The sequence below is a fragment of the Cricetulus griseus genome, chromosome 6, assembly GCF_003668045.3.
Source record: "Cricetulus griseus strain 17A/GY chromosome 6, alternate assembly CriGri-PICRH-1.0, whole genome shotgun sequence".
Lineage (NCBI taxonomy): Eukaryota > Metazoa > Chordata > Mammalia > Rodentia > Cricetidae > Cricetulus > Cricetulus griseus.
The window spans coordinates 12,436,646-12,457,185 of record NC_048599.1 but is presented as its reverse complement, the minus strand read 5'-3'; the positions used below and the strand labels follow the sequence as shown (position 1 = coordinate 12,457,185).

Here is a 20,540-nt window from a genome sequence, read left to right as displayed (position 1 = left end):
TAAATAAATAAATCTTAAAAAGAAAAAAAGAAAAGAACCTAGATCTTTCCTGGATTCTGTGTGGGAAGCTATCAATTATGTCCCGGGTGGAGCAGCACAGCTGGGTGTGGTGGCCTGTCATTGCACTGCGCTCAGCTTCTTCCAGACACTAAGCCACTGGAATATGAATTCAGGGTCAAATACTACAACCTCACTGTCACAATAGACAAACTGATTTACATTCACTTTGTTTCAAAAGTATTTAGTTTTATCTAGAGATTTCAATCAAGTATTCTAAAGCAGTAAATACACATGTATTTTAAAAAGGGGTAAGTGGAGCTTAAAGTAACCAAAGATTGAACTCTGGTGTCCACACGCACACAAGCAAACACAAATTTCAGACAGAAGTGTGAATGCCTATGATTCCATCATTCGGGAAGAGGATCACTGCCTAACAGCCAGTCTGAGCTGCACAGCAAGTGCAATATATGCTTATTTATTTACTTCTTTTTGAAGACAAAGTCTCACTAGGTAGACCAGGCTGGCCATGAACTCACAGACATCCGTGTGCCTCTGCTTCCCAAGAATGAGATTAAAGGCATGCACCACCATGCCCACCTCTTTTTGGAGAGGGAGTCTTCCTATGTCTCTCAAGCTGTCTTCAAACTCATAGCAATCCTCCTGCCTTAGCGCTAAGGTTGGAAGCATATGCCATCACATCCAGTCACAGCAGTGTTTATTTTCATAAACATGACCTGGTTACTGAAAGACACTCATGGCAACAGAAAAGCTCTCTTGACTGAACTAATGACCCAGGGTAAGGGCTAAGGACAGGGAACATAGGAAGAGAGAGGCCTATGCTATAACCTTTCTTGAAGAACACCAGCTATCTCCCAAACTGTAATCTGTCACTGGACTTTATTAAAAGTGATACATTAGTTATAGACTAAATTCTTACAAAAAGAAAGAAAGAAAGAAAGAAAGAAAGAAAGAAAGAAAGAAAGAAAGAAACTTACTTTCAGCTGGCCATGGTGGCACACACCTTTAATTTTTGGGAGGCAGAGGCAGGCATATCTCTGAGTTCAAGGCCAACCTGGTTTACATATTAAGATCTAAGACAACCAGGGCTACACAGTGAGACCCTGTCTCAAAAAAAAAAAACAAAAAAAAAACAAAAAATACATTCTTTTTTAATTATAATATTCTGCTTTATTGGAAAAAGCATTAGCTAAGATTCCAATTAAGTTTCTTTGGTTTTTCAAGACAGGGTTTCTCTGTGTAGCTTTGGAACCTGCCCTGGCTCCAATTAACTTCTGAAGTTTTTTTTTTGTTTTGTTTTTGATTTTCCTCTTTTTTTGTGGTGGTACTAAGGAATGAATTCCAATTAACTTTTTTTTCCTAGGGGGGGCCTCCAATCCCAGTGAATTCTCCAGGGTCATTGTCTGACACTCTTTCCCACCTGTTCTGAGAGCCTGGCTACTTTAGCAGTTTAGTGTTCAGAGTAAACTGCTTTCTGGGCCACTTCTCTCACCTTTGAATTGCTCATCTCCTCAACTGGAAGCTTCTCTGGCTCTCCTTCTAGTCAGTACTCCTTTTATGGGGTCCTAAGAGGCTTGACCAGTGACACCCCACTGCTTTTGGCCTTGTGCTGCCACTGAGGTGGTGTGTGGTGGGTGACATTCTGGAGGCTACTGTGAAATCAGATGGAATGAGTGTGTCTCATCCAACAGAAGGGTTTTCTGTTCTGGGATGAAGTGAGTGGATAATACTGCTCAGGTTATTAATTCCTTTCCTAGGGAGTAGGCCTTGTCATCTCCTCATTGCCTAATTTTTCTTCATTTTTTTGGAGGGATGTGGCTAAGACAGGTCTCATGGAGCCTGGAACAATCTCATACTTGGTATGTGGCCAAAGCTAGCCTTGAACTCCTGATGTTTCCGTCCCCACCTTCCAGATGCTGGGATTAGAGGTTTAGGTTACTACACTTGGCCTGAAATCTAAGCTTTCCATAGGTAAAATTAACCAAAATGCAGAAATGTAAGTTTTATTTACACTTTCTGTTTTTGTTTTTCCAGACAGGGTTTCTCTGTAGCTTTGGATGCTGTCCTAGAACTCAATCTGTAGACCAGGCTGATCTCGAATTCACAGAGATCCCAGTGCTTCTCTGCTTCCCACGTGCTGGGATTAAAGGCGTCTGCCACCATTGCCCCAGTCAAGTTTTACGCTTCTGCAGAATTCCCAATAGAAATGGAAGTGCAGCTTGCTGATGTAATGTACAGAATGCTGGGCAGCCCTCTCTGTCAGAGGTTAGCATACCCAGCAAGGCAGACTAAGCTTGAAGAGTACAGTTTTCTGTTGCCCAATTTACTAACTACACCCACTGAGGTGCCATGACCTTTCCCTGGACGACAGGCATAGTCAGAAGACAAGGTTCTCTTTGCTGCAAAGTCGGCCTTCACTGTCTGCAACAAATAGCTTACCACTACTTCTAGACAGCTATTAGTCTGCTGAGAATGAAGCACTAAACAGAAAAAAATGTTTCGGAGTGCACAGTCTTTGTTGTTTTTAGACAGGGTCTCTCTGTGGCCCTGGCTGTCTTGGAACTCACTTTGTAGACCAAACCAGCCTGGAACTCAGAGATCAGCCTCCCTCTGTACACAGTCTTTTTAACTTTTTTTTTTTTAATATGCATTTGACGTCAGATCCCAAGGAATTAGAGTTACAGAGAGTTGTGAGCTGCCATGTGGGTGCTGGGAAGTGAAGCGCTGGGTCCTCTGGAAGAGCAGCCAGTGCTCTTGACCACTGGGCCATCTCCCCAGCTCATGTACACAGGCCTTTTTTTTTTTTTCTCGAGACAGGGTTTCTCTGTATTGTTTTGGAGCCTGTCCTGGCACTCGCTTGGTAGACCAGGCTGGCCTCAAATTCACAGAGATCTGCCTCTGCCTCCTGAGTGCTGGGATTAAAGGCATGCGCCACCAATGCCCGGCTTATGGTGGCTTTTTTTCTTAATTTACTTGTATGACTTATTTTATGAATGTAAGGTGTGACCAGGTAACAGTTTAACAATTAACACTAGTGTGGCATGTTCCTTTACAGCCACTGTCACCAATATTAACAGCAAATCTACCCAGGAGCCACTTGACAACTGAGTGGCTAGTCATATGAAGCTGGCAGTGGGGACCCCCTTTGTATGTGACAAGACTGAAGATGACACATGTGACATGCCTGGTGTGCTACACTGTCACTGGCCCAGAAGAAGACCATGCATTAAACAACCATTTTCATTCAAACTGACCTGAAGCTCTAATGAACAAAACCCATCCTAGGGAGAAAAGCAATGTACCTTAAATGCAGAGAAGTACACAGCACTGTGGTAAGAGTGTCTAGGCTGAAGAGATGACATGCCATCAGTGGTTAGGCTTACAACCAAAAACAAGAGCCTCAGCTTCAGAGCCAGGCCAGTCAGTGCTGCCCAGGGACATGAGTCCAACGGCTTTCCATCCTCAGCTCTGACCCTTACTCTGGAGGGGATAGAAATCTAACATCCCATCTACAGTCAGCCCAGATCTCTCTCTTCTGATGGCTAAAGCTAAGTAGGGTCAGCCTGGTTAGTACTTGGAAGGGAGGGATCCAACATACTTCAACCCTGGGTCTATAAGAGTTCAATAATGGGCAGCTTCTATTCCTTACATAAATTTGACCTCTTAGATTCTTTTACCAAATAACCCTACTCTGTAATTCTTATTTGTTTAGGAGAAGGATAAAAGAGTCTGACTCTGTAGCCCTGGCTGTCTACCAGACTGGCCTGGAACTCACAGAGAACTCTGCCCCCTGTCCCTGCCTCCCAAGTGCTGGGATAAATGTGTTCCACCATGCCTGGCAGAAGACTAATTTTTAGTGAGAAGCAAATGCCTCCCATCTTTGCTTTCAGAGTGCACTCTTATTAAGCAAACGACAAGTAACACCAAGGTTTTCTCACTTTCACTTACAAGGTGACATCAGTTTTAAACCAACCTGTCAAAAACAAATAAGTAGATGGATGAATAAATAAATAAGTCAACCTATCACTAGTGTATGAATGAAAATATTAAAAAATAGATAATCGATGGTGGCACACGCCTTTAATCCCAGCAGTTGGGAAGACAAGCTCCAAAGCCACACAGAGAAACCCCACCTTGAAAAACCAATGTGTATGCGTGTGTCTGTGTCTGTGTCTGTGTGTGTGCTCACTCAAGTGCGAACATGCACACATATATAAAATAACTCAAGGTACTGACTTGAAAACAGTTCACAGTGTGGTTTTTAGTTCAAAACACTGAGCGCCAGCAAGACAAACAGCCAAGGCATCATCTGGACCCTTTGACGAGACCCCATGGAGCTACTTCTAACCCTACCATTTCCTCTGTAGGTGAGAACAAAAGATTTGGTCAACATTATCCTGGTACAAAAGTTCAATAAACAATCAACTTTAGAAGCAGATTTTTTTCAGTCAAAACCTAATTGGAAGTAAAAATCAACAAAGCTCTTTTAAGAAAGATCTGAGCCGGGCATTGGTGGCACACGCCTTTAATCCCAGCACTCTTGGGAGGCAGAGGCAGGCGGATCTCTGTGAGTTCCAGACCAGCCTGGTCTACAAGAGTTAGTTCCAGGACAGCCTCCAAAGCCTCAGAGAAACCTGTCTCAAAAAAAAAAAAAAAAAAAAAAAAAAAAAAAAAAAAAAGATCTGAGCTGGGCATGGTTATACACGCCTTTAATCCTAGCACTCAGAAGGCAGAGACAGGAAGATCTCTGAGTTGGATGCCAACATGGTCTACATGGCCAAGTTCCAGGATAGCCAGGGCTATAAAGTAATACCCTATCTTAAAAAGAAAAAAACTAAAAAATAAGTAAAATAAAATCAATCTTAGGCTCGGCAGTGGTGGCGTACACCTTTAATCCCAGTACTCGGGAGGCAGAGGTAGGTGGATCTCTGTGAGTTCGAGACCAGCCTGGTCTCCAGCACGAATTCCAGGACAGCCTCCAAAGCTACACAGAGAAAGCCTGTTTGGAAAAAACAAAACAAAAATAAATAAATAAATAAAATCAATCTTAACAGCTGGAGATGTAGCTGAGCAGTAGGGCATTGGGCTATTTTAAGCAAGGTCCTAGGCCCACCCTCAGCACAGCAAAACAACAAACCCTAGCAAAACATCACATGAAGCAGCATTTCCTGTAATGCTGTGGCAACCGAGAAACCATCAAAATCTAGATTAATGACTCCCAGACAAGCATGTTAGTACAGGTGGGTCAGTGATAATGGTAGAGTAGGGGGTACCTACAGGACCAGGACTAAAATTTCAGAAACTTTGGTATGTGTTGGAAACTTTGTAATGAAATGTTGGAAGTAATCATAGCAACTCACGGGTCTTCTCATGTTCAGTCCTTTCGTTTGCAATTTCTGTATTTTGGAGCAGCATAAACACTACAGCTTTGATTCTAGTGAAGTTTATGCTTTTGTGTTTAGGAAGGGAGGGAGGGAGGGAGGGAGGAGGAGGGAGGGAGGGAGGGAGGGAGGGAGGGAGGGAGGGAGACCTACGGGAAAATTGCCACACACATCATCCATTACAAGCCTGCTGTGAAACAAGTCATGAAACCCTTAAGACTCTAACACTCCAGGCTAAGAGAATGCTTTGCAAGCAACTCCAAAAGCTGTCAACTGAAGGGAGCTGTGTGTCTCTTAAGATAACCTAGTATGGAGGTCATAGCACCCCATCTGGGAGCAATCAATGAGGAAAGCAGACTGCAGTGTACATAGATTGTCAAAGAAGAAGACTAATAAAAGTTCTATGTTTTCCGAAAACCCTCAGCCTGGAAAGCTGAGCAGGTCAACTCTTGAAGACACCTTGTTCCCCCGAGTCTGGACAAAGAGCCTCCAGGAGAGATGCCCACACTGGGTTCTTGCTGTCTGACCTGCCATGATTGCAGCAGGAATGCTGCTCTGGTTTAGACTAGGGAGTCGAGGAATCCATGAGTCAAGTTCATGTCTAAACTTAAAATAATTTGTATATAAATGAGTTTATGTCTGAAACTTAAGAGAACATGAATAGCCGGGTGTTGGTGGCGCACCGCTTTTATTCCCTGCACTCAGGAGGCTAAGGCAGTCGGATCTCTGTGAGTTCGAGTCCAGCCTGGTCTACAGAGTGAGTTCGAGGACAACCTCCAAAGCAATACAGACAAACCCTGTCTCAAAAAAAACCAAAAAAAAAAAAAAAAAAAAAAAAAAGAAATGTATTTTGAGTATAGTAAAAATTATTCCTACACACACACCACACACACACACACACACACACACACACACACACACACACACACACACACACACACACACACACACACACACACACACACACGGTTTCTCTGTGTAGCTGTGTAGACCAGGCTGGCCTCAAACTCACAGAGATCCACCTGCCTCTGCCTCCCAAGTGCTGGGATTAAAGGTGTGCACCACCACAGCCCAGCTGTTTTGTTCCTCAGACAAGGAATTCTGGAATTAAGAACAGGCACCTATACTAATGTAAAGAGGCAACCCCTCCTCACCACCCAGGCTGTAACAACTCAAACAGCTGGAGTACTGTTACTGTTCAGAGCTGAGCTCTGATACAGACTTGCAGCACAGAAATGCCAAAGCTAAAGAGAAGATTGAGTAACAACAGAAAACACAACATTCTGGTCAACCTCATCTCTGGAAGAGATCTTTGCTTTTAGATAAGGGAGATACCAATCCCTAACCTGGGATTGCACACTGTTCACAGCTAAGGATCTAAACATTCAGCCAATATGTTGTTTGTAAACACTGCAGGGGCCCTTCAGACAGCAATTCAACAAGACAAGTTTTAGAGTTTTGAGGTACTAGAGATTAAACCTGGAGCTTTGTGCATGCCAGCCAAGTATCCCACCAATGAGCTAGTCCCATAGCCCTTTTCTTTTTACTTTTGAGACAGGGTCTCTCTGCCTGTCTCAGTCTCCTGAGTGTCAGGGTCAAAGACTTTCATCACTGCTCCATTTTTCAACTAGTCATTAATAGCTCAGGAATAACTGACTCGGTTCATAAGGAGAAAGACTGAAACCTGGGCTCTACCTTGAGGAGGGGAATCCGTTAACTCTGCAGCTGTTTTCCTGCTTTGTATTAATCATATCTCAACAAAGAAGCCAGACTCCCCCCCAAACAAAAAACAAAAAACAAAAACTGTCAGTCAGCCTGAGGTGATCTAGTTAAAGTCAAAATGACTAAGATTATGATAAGTTTGGGGGTTGTTTCAAAACAAGCTAGATTAGAGCCAGGTGGTGGTGGCATATGCCTTTGATCCCAGCAGAGGCAGGAAGATCTCTGTGAGGCCAGCCTGGTCTAGTGATAGAGTTCCAGGACAGGCTCCAAAGCTACAGAGAAACCCTGTGTCAAAAAAACAAACAAACAAAAAACCAAAAAAATAAGCTAGCTTAAAGGAGGGAGTTCAAGTAGAAACAAGACTGACCTTAGCTAGGAGTTAATAATTGCCAAAGCCGGGCGACCAATACACAGTGCCCTCTATAGTGTTTAACTTTCATACTTAAAAATAACTTCAGAAGCCAAGCATGACAGCTCACACCTGTAATCTCTGCACCTCAGTGGGTGAGACAGGAGGACTGATAGGAGTTCAAGGTCAGCCTAAACTAGAGATACTGAAAAAAAAAAAAAAAAAAAAAAGGCTAAAAAAATAACTTCAAGTTCTCTACCACAGCATTAAAATATCACTTCCCTGAAATAATTTTCGATGTGACACAGAATATGCTTGGTGATACTTACAGAATCGTTTGTTTGAGAGCTGTTAAAAAGCCATTACATTCAACAATACACAATACACAATATTTCCTGACAGTTACAAATTTTTGGAAGATATCAAAAACAGTAATGCCTTGCATTATTGAGATGGGTGTGATATAAACATTCGCCACTTACTAAGGAAATTCACTGCCCAAAACAATCTGGTGATTGTGGGCTGAAGAAATGGGTAGGTCATGCTTAGAGACTGTCTCACAAAATAAGGCAGAGAGCCATTAAGGAAGAGCAAGACAGAGGTTGACCTCTGGCCTCCACAGGCACACAAGGGCATGCATATATGAACTGTCTCCCCCTCCCCCCCCCACACACAGAGTAATCCTAAGGCATAGAAGAGTCGTTGGGCACAGCAAACACACCATATTATTCTTGCGAATGAGTTTGCATGTCTTTAAGGAAGGGGATGTCTATGTCATTAAGCACATACTTAAAACAAATACGGACACTTTGAGATGGGCTCAGCAAGTGAAGCAGTTGCAGCAAGGAGCCTGATAACCTTTGAATCCCAAAACCTTTGAATCCCAAAAGTTGTCTTTCCACTTCCCCAACAGCTGCCGCTGGTGTAACACTCAAAAAAAGAACTTAATCTTGAGAGAGAAAGGCTGAGTCAGACTAAAAAAGAAGCTCTTCTAAAAGCTCACCAGAATGGTTCAGACTGCCCCTTCCACACTCACCAACTGTATTTTTTAGTTTTTACTTCAACAAGTAGCGACGTAATTTACATGTGATAAGCACAGATGCCTAAAAGGCCAAAATCCTAGTTTAAATCTCTTCTAGCACCATCTCAAGAATTACAGCCACAAGCAGATGAAAAGAGTGACCCTAAAGAAGGCCCCCACATCACGAAGGGCAAAACAAAATAAAGTTTCTACACCAGCAATACTGCCACAGAAAGGGAGTTGTGCTCAGGGTTTGGGGAAACTGCTAACTGGGACCTTAGAGTGAAAGACAAATTCAACCAAAGAAAGTGAAGATCTGCAGATGCGGACCCGGAAAGCAGGGTTTCACATCTGCACACTGCACCTCCAGAGCCTGACACACAGGAGGGGAGCCTGTGCCAGCAACTTTCCCAGAAAAAAGAATGACAACAAGGTTCTGGATGGATGGTGGCAGGGAAACATGGGACAGGTTGCTGAGCCTGGGGGAGCGGTGGGTTCCCCGCAGCTGCTTCTACAGAAAGGATGGCTACGTCTTTACATCCAGATGTGCCTGCAAGTGTCCCCATTAAGCGCGCGCCCCTTTCCGATGCTAAGCAAGCACAATGCCCAGGCGCTGGGAGTGGGCACGCGGGTTCTTCTGCCTCGGAGGAAAGCGAAATGGGAAGGTAGGTCAACTTCTGTCCAGTCTGCACCCTAAATTATACCTTCATATCACGCTAATAAATTATGCAAACCGTTTATTGGGACACGACATGGGTCTGGCACGCTGATAAGCGCTTTACACGCCCCCAATTCACTGCACCTTCACAGTCGGAAGAGGCAGGGACAGGGCTGGGACAGGATTAGCCTTCTACCCCCCTCCCGTCCCCTCACAACAGAGACACAAAGAGTGTGAAGTGGCTCGCGAAGGGGCAGAGCCGGGAATTGGCACCCCGTCCCGCGGCTCGGCAGTGGCTGCAGCACTGTGCACAGCGCCGAGACCCGGGGGGCTCCCGACCGGCCCGGCCCCTGCCCGCGCCCCGCGTCTCACTCGGGCACCGAGCCCACGAGCGGCGCGGAGGGCCCGCCTCCTCCGGGAAGGGCCCCGGGCGGGGACGGGCCTGGGCCGCAGCTCGCGCGCCCGCGAGGCCTAGCCCACCCGCCGCCCACCTCCCGCTGCCGCCGTGCCTACGAGGGCCCCACCGAGGCCCGGGCCCGGCCGCCTCACCTGCCTGCTTCCCCGGAGCTCGTCCACGGGCCGGCGGTCCTGGGCGGCGGCGAGGACGGGAAGGAGCAAGGGAGGAGGGCGAAGGCGAAGGGACCGGGGAGGGAAGAGGCGGTGTGGCCGCGGAGGAGGCGGGCGCCGCCGGGCCGGGGGGACAGAAAAAGGGGCAGACGACACAGGCGCGACGGCCGCCAGCGCAAACGCTGAAGAGCGGCTCCGGCGCCCGCAGCCCGGCAGGAAGTGACGGGGGAGGGGCCGCGCCCGCCCCGGCCCCCGCCCGCCTCCATGCCGGCCCCCCCCACCGCGGCTGGGACCACAAGTCCCGGCGGGCGCCGCAGCCTGCCTGCGCCCTCTAGACACGCTAGGGCGTCAGGGGCCGGACAGGTTCTGTTGTGTCGGGGCATGCTGGGAGTTGTAGTTTCGCGGGAGCTCAAGCTGGGCCGAGAAAGCAGGCCTGTCTTCCTTTCTTTCTCGGGTTTATGCTTGCTTCTGCGCAGTCACTCCTTCTCTATGTCAGCATTTGTTAACCTGCTGCCCTGTGCTAGGTCAGAAGCTGAGAAAGCGGCTGGGATGCACATGTCCTTGCCCTCATGACGTTTACATTCTAGTGCGAAGTATGAGCCTGAAACAAACAAGCACAAGTGTTTTCTGGCTGCTCTCACACCCCTCTAAGCAGAGTGTGCTTCTGTGGACAAGAGGCTGGTGTGGGCTTGTTTGATGCAGTCCTGGGAATTGAACTATAAACCACTTCTACCAGTGAGCTCCATCACCCACTCATCACATAGTTTTTTAAGCTGACTTCTTAGATTTTCTTGTTTTAATTTTTTAAATTGTGTATGTGTATGTGTGTTTAGATCACTTGAAGTATGTGCTATATGAGGAAAGCAAGATTGAAAAGCACTTCAGAGTTCAGATAAGCCATTCCCAAATTGGCTGGAAAATTGTTACACTGGACTACCTCTAAATGTTAGAAGGAGATATCATGGAAGAAAGCCCTCTTTAGAAAGCAATAGAAAAAGCTGGACTTCGTGACTAACACCTCAAACTCCAGCACTTGGGAGGCTGGACAGGATCTCTATGAGTTCGAGGCCAGCCTTGTCTACAAAGTGAGTTCAAGGGCAGCCAGAGCTGTAACACAGAGAAACTATGTCTCAAAAAGAAAGGAAGGAAGGAAGGAAAGAAGGAAGGAAGGAAGGAAGGAAGGAAGGAAGGAAGGAAAGGGAAGGGAAGGAAGAGGCCAGGCATTGGTGGCGCAAGCCTTTAATACCAACACTCGGGAGGCAGAGGCAGGTGGGTCTCCGTGAGTTGGAGACCAGCTTGGTCTACGAGAGCTAGTTGCAGAATAGCCTCCAAAGCCACAGAGAAACCCTGCCTCAAAAAACGAAAGAAAAAAAAGAAAGGAAGGAAGGAAGGGAAAAGAGAAAAAAGAAAGAAAAGAAAGGAAGGAAGAAAAAGAGACTACAGCCAAGTGGTGGCAGTGGCAGTGGCGCACACCTTTAATGCCAGTGGAGGCAGAGGCAGGTGGATCTCTGTGAGTTCAAGACCAGCTGGTCTGCAGAGAGAGTTTCAGAACGGCCAGAGCACTTACACAGAGAAACCCAATCTCAGAAAAGCAAAAAAAAAAAAAAAAAAAAAAAAAAGATTGAGCATGATGTACACACACATACACCTTTAATCAAACAAAAGCAGGCATATCTCTGTGAGTTGAGAGCAACCTGGTCTACAAAGCTGCACAGAGAAACCCTGTCTTGAAAAACCTAAATAAATAAATAAATAAATATTTTAAAACATCTCAAAGTGGTGAGGAAAGTATGGATTTCATTCAATAAATGGTTGGGACAAAAAAAAAAATGTTGGGACAAAAGCTTCCCCTTGATGGGGAAAAGTTAAATCCAAGTTTCTTACCATATAATAAGGAATGTACCAAACCAAGAATTTTTTAAAATTGTATTTAGTTATTCAATGTATGGGGCTGTTTTGTCTGCATGTGTGTCTGTGCACCATGTATACAGTGTCTCAGGAGGTCAGAATAGGGCGTCAGATGCCCTGGGACTGATGGGTGTCAGCCCCCGTGTGGGTGCTAGGGATCAATCCCAGACCCTTTGCAAGAGCAATGCGAGCTTTCAGTCACTGGGCCATCATTCCAGACCCCAAGAATTTTTTTTTGTAGTTTTTTTATTTATATACTTTTATTTATGTGTATGAGTGTTTTGCCTACATGTGTTTTACATGGTGCAAACAGGCCAAAAGAAGGTGTTGGATCCCCTAGAAAGAGAATTAAAGGAGGTTATGAGCTGACCCATAGGTGCTGAGAATCAAAGCCAGGTCCTTTGGGTGAACCCCTGCCTGTGCTTTTTTGTTTTGTTTTGTTTTTTCGAGGCAGGGTTTCTCTGTGGCTTTGGAGGCTGTCCTGGAACTAGCTCTTGTAGACCAGGATGGTCTCAAACTCACAGAAATCCACCTGCCTCTGCCTCCCAAGTGCTGAGATTAAAAGTGTGCGCCACCAACACCCGGCCCCACCTGTGCTCTTAACCTTGTACCGTCACTATGGTCCCTAGATGATATTAGTAGTAGTAGTAGTAGTAGTAGTATTAAGACAGGATCTCTCTACATAGCCCTGACTCTCCTGAAATTCACTCTGTAGACCAGGCTGGCCTCAAATTTCAGAGATCCACCTGTCTCTGCATCCTGAATACTGAGATTAAAGCCTGCTGCACCATACCTGGACTGTTTTTACTATAATTTGTTTTATTATTGGTTTACCGTTATCTCTGTGTAGCTTTGGAGCCTGTTCTGGAACTCACTTTGTAGACCAGGCTGGCCTCAAACATCTGCCTGCCTCTGGCTCTGGAGTGCTGGGATTAAAGGGGTCTGCCACCACAGTCTTGTTTATTATAGAACCCAGGCTGACAAGCCCAGGGATGGTGCCACCTACAGTGAGCCCAGAGCCTCACCCATTAATCACTAATTAAGAAAATGCCTTTGCAGCTGGGTTTTTTGTTTTGATTGGTTTGGTTTTGGTTTTTCAAGAGTTTGAGGACAGCTTGGTCTACAGAGAGAGTTCTAGGACAGTCAAGGCTACACAGAGAAATCCTGTCTTGAAAAAAAAAAAGAAAGAAAGAAAATTGCCTGGACTAAGACTGCCTGGGATAGTCCAGTAATCAAGAGAATTTGTTTTGTTTGTGATGGGAGTTCTCAGTATAGTCCTTGATGTCCTGAAACTCACTATGTAGACCAGGCTGGCCCCAAATTCACAGACTTCCCCCTGTCTCTCACTCTCAAGTGCTGGGATGAAAGTTGTGTGCTACTGTAACTGCCCTAATTGTCATGTGACAAAACTTTTCCTGGGGCAACACAACACAAATGTCTACTCCCCTCAGATATGGAACCCATGACAGAGCAAAGTAAGGATACTACCAAATCCAACCTGGTGAACCAATGAGCTTTATTGGGGTTACTTACAGGAATATGGGTGAGATGGTTACTCACAGGAACAAAAATGGCTCAAAGATAGCTGCATCACCAAAGCCCACCCCAGCATGAGCAATAGCTCACAAAGCTGGGGACCTGAAGCATACTGCATAGGCAGCGCCACAGGTTGGAGAGTGTCCTTTCTAGGTGCCTTAGTTGGTCTAAAGCTCTTCCAGCAGATTGGCTGGTCTCTGCTTCTTTCAGGCAGCAGATCTTGTCTGAGTCTTTACAGCTTGGCTTGTCTGAAACTCTTCTTTGCAGCTTTTACTGCTTACTCTGGCAGAGTAGGGACTAGTGGATCTGCTCAGTTTCAGGGACTTCTGAGCCTATGAGTTGTTTACCCTTCCTACTTAAGAAGCTTTCCTGCAGGACAGAATGTTTCAGTCCCCGAATGTTTCAATCCGGGAAGATACTGTTACTCAACACTGATCAAGAGAATGTAATACCTGGTGATCACTGAAAATGCCCTGTGCTTGTAACCCCAACACTTTCCAGGACCTGGGAAAAGAGTGTCTTCACAAATACAAAACAACTGTTTGTTGTGGAATAATCCTCTTGTACACTGTAAAGATTTGCCATCAGAATTGGTTTAATAAAATGCTGATAGCAAGGCAGGAAGTATAGGTGGGACAACCAAACTAAGGATGATGGAAAGGAGACAAGCAGAGTCGGGAGTCACCAGCCAGATGCAGAGGGAGGAAATAAACAAGCCATGATAATAAAAGTACTGCCATGTGGCAGAGCATAAACGTGGAATGTGGATTAACTTAAAATATAAGAGTTAACTAGTAACAAGTCTGAGCTATTGGCAGAGCATTTATAATCTATATTAAGCTTCCAAGTCCATTATTTGGGAAGCAGCTGCTGGGTATTTGGGAACAGGCTGACGGAACAGGGAATGTCTGTTTACAACTGCTGTTGTGGGATATTTGTACATTGGGTGAAGATGTATTGCTGGTGTAATAAATAGCTTAATGGCCAATAGCTAGGCAGGAAGTACAGACAGAGAGGCCTCTGGGAAGAAGAAAGGCACAGATGCCAGGAGACACAGTGCAAGTAGCGCAGGAGAGAGGTAACAGTTACAAGCCACTCGGCAGAATGTAGATTAATAGATTAATCTAATGGGTTAATTTAAGTTGTTGGAAACAAGCCTAAGCTAAAGGCAGAGCTTTCATAATTAAGAAGTCTCTGTGTCATTATTTGGGAGCTGGCTGAATGGAGAAAGACTTGTTACAACCTTTGGGGCCAGGTAGTGGTGGCACACGCCTTTAATTCCAACACTCAGGAGGAAGAGGCAGGTGAATCTCTAGGAGTTCGAGACCACCCTGGTCTACAAGAGCTAGTTCCAAGACAGCTTTCAAAGCCACAGAGAAACCCTGTCTCAGAAACCAAAAAAATAAATAATTAAATTAATTAAATAACCTTGGGGCGGAGAGATGGCTCAGGGGTAAAGAGCACTGTGTGCTCTTCCAGAGGTCCTGGGTTCAATTCTCAGCATCCACATGACAGCTCACAATTGTGTGTAGCTCCTATTCCTGGGTATCTGACGCCCTCACACAGACACACATGCAAGCAAGACACCAGTGCACATAACATAAAGCAATTTTTAAAAAGTTTTTAAAAAGAAAGAATATCTACTAACTTTGCAAAAGAAAAGAAAAAATAAACTTTGTATCTAAGAAGAAACTCCTCTTCTGTCCCCAGTGCATGGGGGCCAAGTGTTCATCAAACTGGCTACACTTAGTTGCTCAATGTACAGTGTCCCACTGCAAAATCCCAGAACAAAATGGGGAAACTCTCTTAAGAAAGATTAAAAATAGGTAACTTGTAAACATGTTTTCTGTTGTAGCTGATGATGGGATGACACCAAAAACATTTTTCTCTTCCTTTGTTGTTGTTGTTGTTGTTTTTGGCAGGGAGGTGGTTGTTTTGTTGTTTTGAGACTGTAGTCCAGGCTGAACACAGAAACAAAGCTGTTTCTAGGGCTGCAGAGATGGCTCAGAGGTTAAGAGCACTGACTGCTCTTCCAAAAGACCGGAGTTCAACTCCCAGCAACCACCTGGTGGCTCACAACCATCTATAACAAGATCTGATGCCCTCTTCTGGTGTGCAAGCATACATGTAGATAACTGAATACATAATAAATAAATAAAATCTTAAAAAAAAAAAAACTGTTGGGCTAGAGAGATGGCTCAGAGGTTAAGAGCACTGACTTCTCTTCCAGAGGTCCTGAGTTCAACTATCAGCAACCACATGGTGACTCACAACCATCCATTATGAGATCTGGTGCCCTCTTCTGGTGTGCATATATACATGGAAGCAGAATGTTGTATACATAATAAACAAATAAATTTTAAAAATGTTTAAAAAAAACAACAAAAAAAACTGTTTCTAGTAGCAGCAGGCAGAATAACTGTGTCACACATGGGCAATCCTGGTGTAGGGACCTGGGGGAGCTGGAGATGCTGACTCTGTTCTAAGCAGCAGATTGCCAATTGGGGGCAACAGTTAGAAACCATGGTTGATTATCAAAGCAGGAGAGGGGATACCACTGACATCTATTGGGTAGAGAATGCTGCAAGCACATTACAACAGACAGGTTCCTACTGCCACAAATGTTAAAGGTGCTAAGATGGAGGAAAATCTTGTGATTATTTTTAGAGTTTTTTTTATTGGTTTCTCAAAACAGGGCTTCTCTGTAGGTTTGGAAACTGTCCTGGAACTCTCTTTAAAGACAAAGCTGGCCATGGAACTCACAGAGATCTGCCTGCCTCTGCCTCCTGAATGCTGGAATTAAAGGCATGTGCCACCACCTACCATCTCTATTTTTGTTGTGGTGTGCGTGCGTGCGTGCGTGCATGCGTGCGTGCGTGCGTGCGTGCGTGCGTTTTCATGTGTGTATTATCTTTGGGTGTGCACCCATACATGGGTGTGTGAAGAAAAGAGTGATTTATTCTAGTGCTCTCCACCTGTTTTTTGAAGCAGAATCTCTCATAAAAAAGCCATCACTCACTGATTGTCTAGAATGGATGTGTGGCTGGTGAGCTGCACTCATTGGCCTTTCTCTGCCCAGTTTCCCAGCCCCCCCATGCCCAGCATGTGGTTATAGCTACACACACACTACTCCATCTCCATGTCTGGCTTTTTTTGTGGATCTGGCTCATAACCCACATATAATGTATGTATACAAGTGGTCAGAGGACACTTTAAGGAAGTGTCGTTGGGACAGAGTCAGTGCCATGGAAAAGAGCCAGTCATGTATTAAGCATTGGAAACTATTTTAGAGAGAGGAAACTGGCTTTGGGAAGAATAAGACTGGTTCATGTGAATGCAGCGGACATGCATGGGAGACAGAAGTTAAAGCTGAAGAGGAGGGGAGGTAAATACTGCTGCCTAAACTGGGATTTTGTTCTAAGTATAGCGTGTTGTTTAAGCAGGGGCCATGACACTACAATTCAGTGTTTTTCTTTAATTTATTTGGTTAATTGCATGCATTGTAGTGTGTGTGTGTGTACACATGAATTTCTGTATGCATGTTCACATGGGCGTGAGTGTGTCTTGGTCACTGTCTTAGTTATGATTTATTTATTTATTTTTAAAGGTTTATTTATTTATTATGTATATAACATTCTGCCTCCATATATGCCTGCAGGCCAGAAGAGGGCACCATATCTCTTTACAGATGGTTGTGAGCCACCATGTGGTTACTGGGAATTGAACTCAGGACCTCTGGAAGAATAGCCAGTGCTCTTAACCTCGGAGTCATCTCTCCAGCCCCCAGGATTTATTTATTTTTATTTTATTGATGTTTTGCCTGTGTGAGAGTGTTGGATCCTAGAATAATAGACAGTTGTGAGCTGCCATATGTGCTGGGGATTGAATCCAGGTCCTCTGGAAGAGCAGTCAGTGCTCTTAACCTCTAAGCCATCTCTCCAGCCCCATTAGTTAGTATTTCTATTGCTGTGGAGAGACACCATGACTCTTATACAGCAACTCTTATAAAGGAAAACATTTAATTGTGGTGGCTCACTTACGGTTTAGAGATTTAGTCCATTGTCGTCATGGTGGGACATGGTGGCATGTAAACAGATGTGATGCTGGAGCTGAGAGTCCTATATCTTGAATGGCAGGCAACAAGAAGGGAATTAAGACAATGGGCGTGGCTTGAGCATATATGAAATCTCAAAGCCTCCACAGTTATACACTTCCTCCAACAAAGCCACACCTCCTAATAGTGCCTCTCCCTATAAGCTTATGGGGGCCAATTACATCCAAACTACCACAGTCACTGTTCTATTGTTGTAAAGAGACACTATTGTAGCACAATAAATAAAAGACCCAGAGACAGATATTGAGGTCCAAGCTTCAAGCTGAAGATCAGAAAAGCAAAGCTGCTGACCACTAGCTCTTACCTTTACTCAGACCAAAGGGGCGATCCTCAGACTGCTCCCGACTTCACTGCTCCTCAGATTCACTCAGACTGCTATGTTCTCCTCAACATGGCTAAAGACTAACTCTCGACTGAATGTCTCTTCCTTTTATACCTTTCAAATTCTGGGATTAAAGGCATGAGCTCTGATTCACTTTCCCATAGCCCAGGGTGGTCTTGGACTCAGAGATTGGTCTACCTCTTCATTCTGAGTTCTGGGATTGAAGGTGTGTACCACCACTGCCTGGATTCTATGGCTAACTAGTATGGCTGCTTTGCTATCTTGATCTCCAGTGACTTTAATAAATCATAAACAGTATATCACCATACACTATGACTATAGTAACTCATTTATTTATTTATTTATTTATTTATTTATTGGTTTTCCGAGACAGGGTTTCTCTGTGTAGCTTTGGAGCCTATCCTGGCACTCGCTCTGGAGACCAGGCTGGCCTCGAACTCTCAGAGATCCGCCTGCCTCTGCCTCCTGAGTGCTGGGATTAAAGGCGTGCGCCACCAACGCCCAGCCACTACTACAGTAACTCTTATAAATAATTAATTAAGGCTGGTTTACAGTTTCAGAGGTTTTGTCCATTACTGTCATAGTGGGAAGCAAGGCAACTTGCAGGCAGACATGATGCTGGAGTAGCAGCTGAGAGTCCTCCATATGGATCCACTGGCAGTAGAAAGAGAGAGACTCTGGGCTGGACTTGGCTTGGACCCTTTAAACCTCAAGGCTCACCCCCCCCCCAGTGATATGCTTCCCCCGACAAGGCCACACCCCCTAATCCTCTAAAATTGTGCCACTCCCTGGTCACCAAGCATTTAAATTTGAGTCTATGGGGGTCATTCCTATTCAGACCACCTCAGGGTCGACGTGTGTGATAGGTGGACATTGGTGTCATCGTGGATTGCTCTCCACCTTCCTTATCTCGGCAGAGTATCACACTGAGCCTAGACCTTGCAGATTTTGGCTAGTCTAGTTGACCAGCTTGGCCCCAGGATCCCGTGTTTTTCTCTCCCAAGTGTTAGGATTACAGGTGGCTTTTATGCCTAGTCAAATTCTAGATGGATTCTGCCCCTCAGTATTGAGGGATGATTAAAAAGACTAGAACCTTATCTACTGGAGTGTCCTTCCAGCCCTGGTTCTTTTGGTGTTTAGATATGGTCTCATATAGCCCGGGCTGGCTTTGAATTCCACAGAGGACAGCCTTGAACATCCTACCTTCTTGCCTTGTTGCCTTACCTCCTAAATGCTGGGATAGCAGATATGCACCAACACAGGCAGTGATTCTGAGAATCACCTACATCTGAGCCCAAGCAGGTGTCTGATGTGTGTGTGTGTGAACGCCCTGTGTATTGTGTGTGTATGGAGGACAAAAGGTCCATGTCAGCTCGCTCGCTCGCTCCCTCCCTCTCTCTCTCTCTCTCTCTCTCTTCTCTCTCTCTCTCTCTCCCCCCCTTATATTGAGACTGTTTCTTCTTGTTTCATAGAATGGCTGATCAGCAAGCCTTGTGGCCCTTCCTGTCTCTGAGTGTGAATCAGAGGTGCTGAATGCCCTGGTTCAGATTTTTGAAAACATAGCTCTGTTTGAAAGACCCCCAGGCCCCTAAGGGGCACAGGGTCCCGAGGAGCCCCCCAAGACTCAGAAACCAGACCAAGAGCTGCAAAAGCAAGAGGGTTTATTGAACAAATGCACATTTGGTGTCAGCAATATCGGGAAAGCTGCACACCCTAGCACGGGGTGCAAGCTCCTTATATAGAAAAAAAACGTTGATCAGCATACAGGCAAGGGGCACAAAGTGATTGATTACAAAGTATGATCTCATGTTAGAGTGGTCACCCAGTTGTGACCTGCTTTTCTACAAAGGAAAAGCCACAGAATGTACCCTGAAAAGTCCTCAATTGTTTGTTGGCCAGGTGTGACCCAAAAAGGATTGTTTGTTTGCCTTAGAGTTGGGGCCAATTTCCTTGTCCTGGGCCAAGGCCTGTGGGAAACTTTTTCTCTCTGTTAACTAAAATCTTTCAAAACTTTTTCTCTCAGCAAACTAAAATCTTTCATGAAGAATGATCTAAAAGTAGCAGGGCTTGGTTGTACACACCTTTAATCCCAGTACTCAGCAGGCAGAGGTGGATTTCTGTGAGTTCTTGGTCAGCCTGGTCCAGGATAGCCTAGCTTATATAGAGAGATCTTGTTTCAAAACAAAAAATAAATGGGGCTTGCTGGTATATTGGCCTTTAATCCAATTGGAAGTAGAGGTAGGAGGATCTTGGTGAGTTCCAGGGTATCCTGGTCTATGTAGGAAGCTACAGGCTACACAGTGTGACCCTGTCTCAAAAATAATGACAACAACAAAAAACCCAAAACTAAACAAAACAAGAAAACAAAGTGGTGGCGCACGCACGTCTTTAATCCCAGCACTCGGGAGGCAGAGGCAGGTGGATCTCTGTGAGTTCGATGCCAGTCTGGTCTATAGATCGAGTCCCAGGATAAACAGAGCTACAGAGAGAAACTCGAAAAACCAAAAAATAAAAGTAAATTAATATGTATGGGTATTTTGCCTGCACAAGGTGCATTCTGAGTCCACGGAGGCCATAGAGGGCGTCAGATCTGGAGTTACAGGCCGCTGTGAGCCTCCCTGTGCCTGCTCGGGGACGGGGCCCTCGTCCTTTGTCCTTTGCAAGAACAGCAGTGCCGCCGGCCGGCCCTCCAGCCCTCCAGCTCGGTTTATTATTACTGTGTGTAAGGAGGGGCGTGTTCACCTGGGACTCAGGACCATCTTGAGGCATCTCGGAGCCGTTGCTAACATTTTTTGTTGTTCCTGTTTTGTTCCCAAATGTACATACTTCTGATTTCCCCCTCACCCTTGCACACACTCAGATTTCATTTCTTCCCGAAAAGTGACTACGTAGTTTTCTAATTAAAAAAAAACCCACCCTGACG

General features: G+C 45.2%; 1 protein-coding gene across 2 annotated transcripts in view; it reads right to left on the bottom strand.

Annotated features, from left to right (window-relative positions):
• Window positions 1-9,937, bottom strand: part of Stau1 (staufen double-stranded RNA binding protein 1) — a 39,532-nt gene extending 29,595 nt beyond the window's left edge. For both annotated transcript variants that reach the window (XM_027423369.2, XM_027423370.2), the window contains exon 1: window positions 9,699-9,937. The gene's annotated coding sequence lies outside the window, so the exon portion shown is untranslated. The remainder of the gene's footprint in view (window positions 1-9,698) is intronic.
• Window positions 9,938-20,540: the final 10,603 nt, after the last annotated feature.